At 44.9% G+C, this 12,426-nt stretch overlaps 1 protein-coding gene across 1 annotated transcript in view; it reads left to right on the top strand.

Annotated features, from left to right (window-relative positions):
* The window catches only part of LOC126272786 (dipeptidase 1-like), a 108,177-nt gene that overhangs the window by 61,956 nt on the left and 33,795 nt on the right, over positions 1-12,426 (top strand). The window lies entirely within an intron of this gene.

Here is a 12,426-nt window from a genome sequence, read left to right as displayed (position 1 = left end):
ACAGCCAGAACTTCCATCTCGGCGAATTCTACTGCGTTGTTGGCCACACACAGCGCTTACTGTGCCACTGCCGATTTCACCACCTGCCCCATCCTGCAAAGCCGCTTATGTTCTGTGACGCTGGTGTTCACTGATCGTTCGGTCACTGTATATTTTATCGACGCGTTGTCCTACGACGGAAGAAGAAAGCGCGATTGATGTCCTCTCCCGCCTTTCTGTCGCGGTGCTGGGATGAAGGGACAACACCGAAGTTCTTGAAATGTAACCGTCTGTTCACCACCGCCCAAGCACATCGTATCTAGGATAGAATGGAACGAGCTTTTCTTCCTGAGCGAATTCTTGCAACACAGAGATACTTGGCGGAAACGTATGAGGAACTGTTGGACATTTCTGTCAAGTAAGTAGCGCAATGCATCGAGACGACTGGGACCAGATCGACAGCATCACTGATAGGAAGAAAAGGTTTGCAAGATGCCGGAAGCAGATTGACCAGGAGACGGCAGACATGTCACGCGGGGTGGTCAGCCACACTGACGTAGAGGAGCAGTCTGCCCTTCAGAAAGGAGGGAATTTCGCTGTCATCCCGAGAACTATACCTATGGTGGACATCATTACTAATACCGAAGCGGCCATTTGGACCCTTGTATGTGAAAGAGCCGAGGAAACACGTACTGAAACAGCCAGGGCACCGCGCCGAGCAAAACCACCAGCTTGAAACCTTAAGGAACAAGAGATGAAAGCTATCAAGAATCCTAAAGCCGATAAGAGCAAGTTGGAACCACATGCCAATAACAGAAATGCGACAGTCGTAATAGAGACCGACGATTATGAGCACGAGATCCGGGACGTATTAGGTCCGACCGAAAACTGAGACCAGATGCGACGCAGCGGATTACACGGAATACGGATCGGTTAATCAAGGCGTCTTCTCCCTCGGCGGTCATACACAGAACAGGAACCCGCGCAACACAGAAGCTCTATGGATTACCAAAGATCCATATGAACAATGTTCCACGAAAACCAATTATTAGCGACCCTGGCTCACTGACGTATAAACTGGCGAAATACACGGCCTCTATGCTCCAGCCGCACATGGGAAACATTGACACATACCTAAAGGACCCAGCACATTTCTTTAAGAAGCTGAAGAAACTAGGTCCAAACGACATCCTGGTCCGCACTGATGTTGCTTCAGTGCTTACCAAAGTGTCATTCTCTGTCTCTGGAGAACATTGGTTCCATTTTCCTCAAAAAATCACCAAGCTGTTTCATGCATGTCTCACCGCAAGCTGTTTCACGTGGAACTGGAACTTCTACGAACAGCTGGAAGGCGTCGCCATGTGTAGCCCTCTTAGCCCAATGGAAGCCAAGTTCATGGAATAATTCGAAGCACTGGACTTGGCACCTTGCAAAACCTAAAGTGGGGTACAAATGCGTCGATAGTACCTTCGTTTTGTGGAACCACGGTGAGGCTGTGCTCACTGACTTCCTAACACACTTGAATAGCATCCAAGCCAACATAAAATTTAATTGGAAGTAGAAAGCCAGCCGATGTGGCCGTGCGCTTCTAGGCGCTTCAGTCTGGAACGGCGTGACCGCTACGGTCGCAGGTTCGAATCCTACCTCGGGCATGGATGTGTGTGATGTTCTTAGGTTAGTTAGGTTTAATTAGTTCTAAGTTCTAGGCGACTGATGACCTCATAAGTTAAGTCGCATAGTACTCACAGCCATTTTTTTAAAACCTGGGATACGGCGAGTATCGAATACCGACACACACGAACCGACACCTGCACAAACTGTCAAATCACCACCCGAGCCAGAAAAGAGGCATCACTAATACTCTCGTAACGCGACCAGGACGGACATGTGAGCCGCAGAACTTCAGGCTTGACATGCAACACCTGGATAGCGTTCTGAGGAGTAATGGGCACTCCATCAGTCATATAAAAAGTGTAACGGAGTCAAACACTCCGCGAAGTCACATATCGAAAAAAGGAAAGTTACTTACGGCCTGCCTGCCATACATTCCCAGAGTGACGAACAGAATCGACTGTTTACTGTCCAAACAAGGCGTAAAGGCAATTTATAAACTAACAAAGAAAACCAAAGAGCGTCTGAGATCGACAAAGGAGGAAAGGGAACCACTTGCAATGTCGCGAATATACCGCACACTGTGTACATGCGGAAAAGTGTTGGAGTGACTGGATGATCGATCTACACCAGCGTCACGGAACATGAGCGGCGTTTCAAGCTGAGGCAGGCGCAGGTATGGGCAGTGGCAGTGCACGCGCTGTGCCTGACCAGCCACGCAGTAAAGTTCGCCGAGGGGTAAGTTCTGGCAGTAGAGAAGAGCTACTTCACCCGCCTGGTCAAAGAAGCTATAGAACTACACAAACACGAGAACAGCTTCAACAAGAAAGAAGAAAGCTTCAAGGTAAACGGAACCTGGATTCCCGTGCTGCAGTGAACGACTGTTGCTGGAAGCAAGAGAACCGCTCTGGAAATGACTACGGAAAAGCCCTTAGACGTTAGCGCACCACGTACATATGTTGCAGTGGAAATGGAACTTTCAGCGAAGGTATACCATCACTGGTGATTCTGCAGCTTCACTGACTCGTTTAGTGAATGTAGGTTATTGATTCTAGTTTTGCCAAACAATATACTTTCACTAGGAATAGTACACCGTCGCTAGTGATGACTACAATAATGAAACATATAGTTGGAAAGTTGCATTTTATGAGCTGCAAATAAACGACGAAAAAATTTCAATAATGATAGGGCTTACCCACTCAGCTGTTTCGGACTTTAGTGGAATCGTTCCGGTAAACCATTACGAATTTATAGTATCCATTTTGTTGCCATTGGAAATCGAGGAGATCAACTTGACATCTCGAATTTAACTCTTTGTACTGCACGGGCCTCACTACCGTTACTTTCCTCTGACCTCTTTGTTTCGTTAACAGGCGACACATGGACTAAGATAAATCTGGACGTCTCTGTATCTAATATTACGGTACTTCGGCTGTAAGCATTTTATCATTCTTTCGCGTCCACTGTGATCAGACGCAGAACATCGTAGTACTTAATCTTGCCTTCTTCGGTACAAGGTTGCATTAATTTAGTTACTCCATTTAGTTAGTTAGAGCATTTCCTGTGTCATCAAAAACTTTTAAGTTTTGCCATCCTTCTTTCGTCCACATTTTAGTGATTTAACCTCGCCGATAAGACTTACTTTTTTCTGTCAATGAAGACAAAACTAATTGGGGTTTCACCATTCCACTCAAAGACGTCCGTAGAGCTTCACTGATTCAACCATAGCTGCACTTCTGACAACCATAGCTGCACTGATGTATAACAAAACAATAACTAGCTGACAAAAGTTACATGCATGGCGATGCGTGGTACCATTGTTGGATGCATTCACTAACAGGAGCCAGTGAAGGTACACCTCCGCTAGTGGATGTGCATTTTTCAATTCGTGGTAAGCTTTCACTGATCATTTTAATAATTGTATACGTGCCATAGGGATATATTACCTTGCGTAAGCACCCACTTCCACTATGACACATACAATCTGCAGCTAGGTCGACTTCCCTCCACCACCAGCATTGGAGGAGCTTTGAAAATGACTGCCATTAGTGCTCGCGAAAGGTCAGGAAAAATCGACGACAGAAGCCCGTAGGGAGTCTGTCAATATCCGACCACGCTGTATATCTACTGAGTGTATCTGTAAATAATTTGCACCTCGTAGATAAAATTTATGTGATGCAGATGTATTCGCAATCTGTGCCGGAAGATATCGCTGAAAAACTCTGTGGAAAAATCCTGAGGCTGCAGAAATTATTCCAGTCACTCAGTCTGTGGTAGCAGGCGTTTCGGAGTCGCAGAACGACAAAGACTTAATTAGGAGTAAAGAGTCGGTTCTGGACGAGACAACGATGTTATCTCAAGGTTCCTGATAAAGACATGTGGTGTCAGGTTGGGTACTTGGGAACCTTGCCTCCCCCACTCCCAGTCCCCCAGGAAACAATCGGCAATTGCTTAAGGTCGATGACCAAGGGGAAAACGGAGGCAAATGTGTCATGTGACATAAATATGGCGGCAACTGCCCATGGACCACGTACACTCTGCACACCTTCGTCCTTTATAACTGGGACACTTGTTGAGAGGGTTTAACCAGGGGCTGGACAGCATAGGGAGATGGCGTGTCTATTTGTTAACAACAATATTAGGTTAAGTCACGTCACTTGAGTTAATACCAATATCACGTGACACCAGCAGAGACCATAACCAGACAGACACATAAGTGTTCAAAAATGGTTCAAATGGCTCTGAGCACTATGGGACTCAACTGCTGTGGTCATTAGTCCCCTAGAACTTAGAACTACTTAAACCTAACTAACCTAAGGACATCACCCACATCCATGCCCGAGGCAGGATTCGAACCTGCGACCGTAGCAGTCGCACGGTTCACATAAGTGTCTCCCCATTTTTACATATATGCTGAAAGAGAGCACTCTGGAGCAATGACAGAGGTTGCGTCTAATCTTTACAACAAATTATATCACTATAGGTCTATCTGTTAGTAACAATACGAGTATTATGTGACACCAGCAGAGACGTCACCCTGGTAGCATTACAAGGCCACTAATTTTTACGTATTTTTCATACTTTACCTAATTGTACGTACGTTAAACAATTTTGCTGCTTTATAACTGGAGACAGTTATGTGTTATGTTAATAACAAGTCACGTTAATTGTTTGTTTGTTTATCATTTCGAGGCACCGACAGAGGCGTCACGCAGACAGGTAATATTTACAGGTTTATGTATTACCCACTATTTCGTGTACTGTACCCAGTTGCGTGTCACACCTCTACGGAGAGGTGAGCAGTAACTGCGACAGCCTCAGCGAAAATCACGTCGTCTGCTGGAGCGCAGATCGCGCCCTCGGACACCGACTTGTGGGTAAGTAGCAGCGGACCCAGATGATCGTAGACACAGTACACAGCAGCTGACGAGAAAGTTGCGGTTGGTGTCAAACATTGCTCGCGATCGCGGTAAAAACAGGTCCCAAGTCGTACATACAAATACATACCAAGGTCCTCGCTGTAGTCGCTTGATAACGCTAGTATGCTGTGGAAATCCTCCTACGATCGTGACCACCAGGCCACGAACGCCAGTCCTCCAGATGTCTGCCTAACACTGCGCCAGACCACCTCCAGACAACGTGATAGACAGATTTGAACAATGCGTGTGTAATCACATCCGGCCTAGTAGCTGAAACAAATGGCACTCAGTCGTCCAGGGAGAGAGCCACAGCAAGAACCTGTCGTAACTTGTCGGCGCCTTTCCAGGTAAACACCCCTAAATTTTTAAATTCCAAGCACAACCCTTCCCGCTCACCTGTAATTTCTCTGTGTGAACTAGTCTTAACTTGTACACACGTACGCGCTCACCAAAGGCAATCTGCGGGCTCCTTGGCGGATAATTTTTTCTAACAGTTTAAGCGCCAAGCACATCCCTTCCACCATTCTTTCTCTCTGCTCCAGTCAGAAACATACTCCCTGCAATCATGCTATTGAAATTAGCGTCGGTGACTCCTTTTTCAGTGAGGTGGCCTTCCATTTGGAATGAAGGCTCGTAAAAAACAAACCGTGCGAGCATATGCGTCATTACTATAAGCATCATATACTAATAACGTTAACATCGGAGTATGGTTAGTAATTTCAACTGATACACAGCATTCCAAAGATACACGTTGGACAGCTAATATACTGCTGTATATGCTCCCCCCATGAACCATGGACCTTGCCGTTGGTGGGGAGGCTTGCGTGCCTCAGCGATACAGATAGCCGTACCGTAGGTTCAATCACAACGGAGGGGTATCTGTTGAGAGGCCAGACAAACGTGTGGTTCCTGAAGAGGGGCAGCAACCTTTTCAGTATTTGCAGGGGCAACAGTCTGGATGATTGACTGATCTGGCCTTGTAACAATAACCAAAACGGCCTTGCTGTGCTGGTACTGCGAACGGCTGAAAGAAAGGGGAATCAACGGTCGTAATTTTTCCCGAGGGCATGCAGCTTTATTGTATGATTAAATGATGATGGCGTCCTCTTGGGTAAAATATTTCGGAGGTAAAATAGTCCCTCATTCGGATCTCCGGGCGGGGACAACTCAAGAGGATGTCGTTATCAGGAGAAAGAAAACTGGCATTGTACGGATCGGAGCGTGAAATGTCAGATCCCTTAATCGGGTAGGTAGGTTAGAAAATTTAAAAAGAGAAATGGATAGGTTAAAGTTAGATATAGTAGGAATTAGTGAAGTTCGGTGGCAGGAGGAACAAGGCATCTGGTCAGGTGACTACAGGGTTATAAACACAAAATGAAATAGGGGTAATGCAGGAGTAGGTTTAATAATGAATAGCAAAATAGGAATGCGGGTAAGCTACTACAAACAGCATAGTGAAGGCATTATTGTGGCCAAGATAGATACGAAGCCCACACCTACTACAGTAGCACAAGTTTATATGCCAACTAGCTCTGCAGATGACGAAGAAATTGATGAAATGTATGATGAAATAAAAGAAATTATTCAGATAGTGAAGGGAGACGAAAACTTAATAGTCATGGGTGACTGGAATTCGGTAGTAGGAAAAGGGAGAGAAGGAAACATAGTAGGTGAATATGGACTGGGGCAAAGAAATGAAAGAGGAAACCGCCTGGTGGAATTTTGCACAGAGCACAACTTAATCATAGGTAACACTTGGTTCAAGAATCATAAAAGAAGGCTGTATACATGGAAGAAGCCTGGAGATACTGACAGGTTTCAGATAGATTATATAATGGTAAGACAGAGATTTAGGAACCGGGTTTTAAATTGTAAGACATTTCCAGGGGCAGATGTGGACTCTGACCACAATCTATTGGTTATGACCTGTAGATTAAAACTGAAGAAACTGCAAAAAGGTGGAAGTTTAAGGAGATGGGACCTGGATAAACTGAAAGAACCAGAGGTTGTACAGAGTTTCAGGGAGAGCATAAGGGAGCAATTGACAGGAATGGGGGAAAGAAATACAGTAGAAGAAGAATGGGTAGCTTTGAGGGATGAGATAGTGAAGGCAGCAGAGGATCAAGAAGGTAAAAAGACGAGGGCTAGTAGAAATCCTTGGGTAACAGAAGAAATATTGAATTTAATTGATGAAAGGAGAAAATATAAAAATGCACTAAATGAAGCAGGCAAAAAGGAATACAGAAGTCTCAAAAATGAGATCGACAGGAAGTGCAATATGGCTAAGCAGGGATGGCTAGAGGACAAATGTAAGGATGTAGAGGCTTATCTCACTAGGGGTAAGATAGATACTGCCTACAGGAAAATTAAATAGACCTTTGGAGATAAGAGAACCACTTGTATGAACATCAAGAGCTCAGATGGAAACCCAGTTCTAAGCAAAGAAGGGAAAGCAGAAAGGAAGGAGTATATAGAGGGTCTATACAAGGGCGTTGTACTTGAGAACAATATTATGGAAATGGAAGAGGATGTAGATGAAGATGAAATGGGAGATACGATACTGCGTGAAGAGTTTGACAGAGCACTGAAAGACCTGAGTCGAAACAAGGCCCCCGGAGTAGACAACATTCCATTGGAACTACTGACGGTCTTCGGAGAGCCAGCCCTGACAAAACCTTACCATCTGGTGAGCGAGATGTATGAGACAGGTGAAATGCCCTCAGACTTCAAGAAGAATATAATAATTTCAATCCCAAAGAAAGCAGGTGTTGACAGATGTGAAAATTACCGAACTATCAGTTTAATAAGTTCCAGCTGCAAAATACTAACGCGAATTCTTTACAGACGAATGGAAAAACTAGTAGAATCCGACCTCGGGGAAGATCAGTTTCGATTCCGTAGAAATGTTAACACGTGAGGCAATACTGACCCTACGACTTATCTTAAGGAAGGGCAAACCTACGTTTCTAGAATTTGTAGACTTAGAGAAAGCTTTTGACAATGTCGACTGGAATACTCTCTTTCAAATTCTGAAGGTGGCAGGGGTAAAATACAGGGAGCGTAAGACTATTTACAATTTGTACAGAAACCAGATGGGAGTTATAAGAGTCGAGGGGCATGACAGGGAAGCAGTGGTTGGGAAGGGAGTGAGACAGGGTTGTAGTCTCTCCCCGATGTTATTCAATCTGTATATTGAGCAAGCAGTGAAGGAAACAAAAGAAAAGTTCGGAGTAGGTATTAAAATCCATGGAGAAGAAATAAAAACTTTGAGGTTCCCCGATGACATTGTAATTCTGTCAGAGAAAGCAAAGGACTTGGAAGAGCAGTTGAACGGAATGGATAGTGTCTTGAAAGGAGGATATAAGATGAACATCAACAAAAGCAAAACGAGGATAATGGAATGTAGTCAAATTAAGTCGGGTGATGTTGAAGGTATTAGATTAGGAAATGAGACACATAAAGTAGTAAAGGAGTTTGGCTATTTGGGGAGCAAAATAACTGATGATGATCGAAGTAGAGAGGATATAAAATGTAGACTGGCAATGGCAAGGAAAGCGTTTCTGAAGAAGAGAAATTTGTTAACATCGAGGAAGACATTTGTGAAAGTATTTATATTGAGTGTAGCCATGTATGGAAGTGAAACATGGACGATAAATAGTTGGGACAAGAAGAGAATAGAAGCTTTCGAAATGTGGTGCTACAGAAGAATGCTGAAGATTAGATGGGAAGATCACATAACTAATGAGAAAGTATTGAATAGGATTGGGGAGAAGAGAAGTTTGTGGCACAACTTGACCAGAAGAAGGGATCGGTTGGTAGGACATGTTCTGAGGCATCAAGGGATCACCAATTTAGTATTGGAGGGCAGCGTGGAGGGTAAAAATCGTAGAGGGAGACCAAGGGATGACTACACTACGCAGCTTCAGAAGGATGTAGGTTGCAGTGGGTACTGGGAGATGAAGAGGCTTGCACAGAGTAGAGTAGCATGGAGAGATGCATCAAACCAGTCTCAGTACTGAAGACCACAACAACAACATGCTACGAAAACCTGTCTGTACATTAAAAATGAATATCCCTGTAACGTGGGCGGGACTGGTGCAACAAACGTATCTCCCATCCCCCCCCCCCCCCCCCCCCCCCAATCCATGCAAAGCCCCTCCCCCAGTCCTCGGACACACTAAGCGTAATTAATAGAAGGTGCGTAAACAATAGGTTGAATGGTTAAATCCGCCAGACATGTGACACTAGCAATATAACGGCACTATAAAATATGTAAAAAGATGCGGGAATAGTTATAACATCGCTATACGCAAGCGAGACGGAGAGATGATTACAATGCCATAGCCGGCCGCTGTGGTCGAGTGATTCTAGGCGCTTCAATCCTGAACCGCGCTGCTGGTACGATCACAGATTCGACTCTTCCCTCGGACATGGACGTGTGTGGTGTCCTTAGGTTAGTTACGTTTAAGTAGTTCTAAGTCTAGGGGACTGATGACCTCATATGTTAAGTCCTGTAATGCTTAGAGCCATTTGAACCATTTGATTTACAAAGTCACACGGTAGCCTCGCAGAGGTCACGATACCATAAAATGCGACCCAGAAAGTGAGCAATATATACTGAGAAACCGATTCTCCAGTGACCAATTACCAACGTGATTAAAAAATATGAACAACACACGTACAATGATGCATTGTAAATAGAACGCCCCGCACGAGCCTCATAACAGCACCGGCTATGTGAGGGGTAGATGTGTGCCTCTGTTGTCCCAGAGCTGCGACTGCTGCTGAAGCCACTGTGAGCCTACAGACAGCGCTGGGAATAAATATCAACTTTCGGTCGTACGACATCTCTCTCACTCGTCATTCATGATGAGCTCTCTCATTGCCTTCACGTAACCTCGAGAGAAATCCTATGCAGAGTGAGAGATGGGAGAATCAGCGAGGAGCAGTGCTCCAGAATTGTTTTCCAGCGGATATCGTCCGACAGCTGGCAGCACCTCGGTCGCAATGCGGCTGTTGAAACAGTAGCCGAGGATCGCCTACACACCGCCTGTGTCAGCGGAAGCCGGCGATTGATAGCGACGACAATGTGTGCTGCTGTAACAGCCGGAGGAATAAAAACATACTAAAATTACATAATGTGCCTTTGATCTGCTGCATACAGTCTTATTAATAATAAAACCATTATTTAATAGTGAAAACACTCCTTACTTCTACCCATTACAATAATACCAGCAGATGTTGGACGTTAAGATTGTAGCATAAACCCAAGTCTCACACACCATTAAAATTCTGACAACATAATGTTATTAATGAATGTGTCTGATGTCCTTAGGTTAAGTAGGTTTAAGTAGTTTTGAGTTCTAGGGGACTGATGACCACAGCAGTTAAGTCCCATAGTGCTCAGAGCCATTTGAAGCATTTGTTATTAATGACAAATGACAAAGTAGGTAATATCGGAGCCTAACACTTCTGAAAGTAATTGAAAGTAGTAGTTGTAAAGTCTGCCTGTGCAGCGAAGCCGTCTGTAGTGGGACACCAACGTTCTGACATAAATTTGGAGTAACTTGGGTTATTTTTGCCACCGTGATGGGAATCATTAAAAGAAAAATGGCGTTCTGACAACATTTGTAGTATTAAATTACTATCGATCTATGAGAAGTGAGACTCATACACCGTTTACTGCGAAGGAGAAAATAGCAGCTATAGTCAACCAATGTGTGCTATAAGTTTGCTGACCAAGTTTCTGTAGTAACTCTTTCGTCACTGTAACACATTTTGCATATACCATTGTAGGTCCTCATTTTCTTTTTTTCAGTAGAGTATAGAGGCTTTACATCCTACGGTTACTGTATAAACTGTTACAACAACAGCCCTCTCCAGCTGCTCCCTCCGTGGTCTGCGGCGGTAGCGGAGACGCCGGCGTCAGCTTCTGTGAGGCGCTGATGTGAGTTCCGGCCTGCGCGCCAAGTCGTGTTGTTTGCGGAGAGTGTTCTTAACGAACTCAGTGCTGGTTCAAAAGCCTTGCTAAGATTGTAGTCGCCGTTGGTTGATGCTATCGCCCACGGTGCGAATTTCTATGGCATCTATAACGACGCCGTCCCAGTATTTGGAAGTCTGTGTGTACTCCGTCGCGTTATTCTCGCACAAACTTTTTGGGATACATACACCGAGTGTCTCTCTGGTGTTCCCGGTGGTCGCACTGCCTGTCCGGTATGTGTCTTTCTGCACTGACGTGGAATACAGTAATGTTCGTGTTTTATCGGGCGGGCAGAAGACAGATTTTTGTCGCTGCTTATTCAGTACGTGTCCTACTTTTCCCAACAGTGTGCCAGTGTACTGTATAAACGGAGTGGCTGCCTATTTCTTTGTGACTTCTTCCGTCTGCACAGGTAATACTGTTGTGGTCGGGCGGTAAGCGCCTAATCTGCAGTTCTGGGTACCCGTTTCTTCGGAATACAGTTGTGAGGTGTTCCAGCTCCTGGGACAGACTCCCTGCATCTGAAATGCTGCGCGCCCTGCGCACTACCGTTTTTTTAGCACCCCATTCTTCTGCGAAGGGTGACGGCAGCTCTCTGCGTGCAAATGCAGGTCAGTGTGCGTTTTCTTTCGATACACACCGTGGGCCAGGATTACTTCAGCTCTTCTCTTGACCGCGACGTCCAGAAATAGTAATTTGTCTTCTGCTTCCGTCTGTGTAATGAATTTGTTGTTGGAATGTATGGAGTTGAAATGTGTAAGGAAGTGAAGTAGTTCGTCCCTTCCATGGTGCCAGATGACGAACGTGTCAACAACATAACGTAAAAACGTGGGTTTCCATTTGGATTACGCCAGGGCTTCCTCTTCGAAGTTCTCAATACATAAATTCGCGACTACAGGCAAGATATTGCAACTCCTTCCGTTTGCTCATAGTATTCCCAATTAAACAGAAAAATGAATGGAGGTCATGGGGTGCCTGTAAAGGTCAAATTTCTGACGATTAAGCTTTAGTGACTCTCGCAGAGAGTCGAAGCATTTTACAAAATCCATACAAGTGCAGATAAGATGCGAGCATTTATCTACATATGGACCAAGTATTTCCCTCAAGTATTTTGCCAGCAAATACGTAGGTGTCCCACTGTAGCTGACATTGAGGAGCTACGGCACCCCATCTTAGTGAACTTTAGGGCGTCCATGAAGTCTTGACTGTACACGTCATTGAGATAACAGTTTCTTGCAAACGATCTCTGGTAATTCACCGTCCCTGAGAAGAGCTCTGGTCATATCCTCCACTTTCTTTCGGGGGTCTGCATTGATCTCCCTGTAGGAGTCTTCGTGTACCAGGCTTTGCACTTTCTCATTGTAGTTCAAAATGTTCAAATGGCCCTGAGCACTATGGGACTTAACATTTGAGGTCGTCAGTATCATAGACTTAGAA

This window comes from Schistocerca gregaria, chromosome 5 (assembly GCF_023897955.1).
Source record: "Schistocerca gregaria isolate iqSchGreg1 chromosome 5, iqSchGreg1.2, whole genome shotgun sequence".
NCBI lineage: Eukaryota > Metazoa > Arthropoda > Insecta > Orthoptera > Acrididae > Schistocerca > Schistocerca gregaria.
The sequence above is the reverse complement of the archived record's forward strand: the minus strand, read 5'-3'. Positions and strand labels throughout refer to the sequence as shown.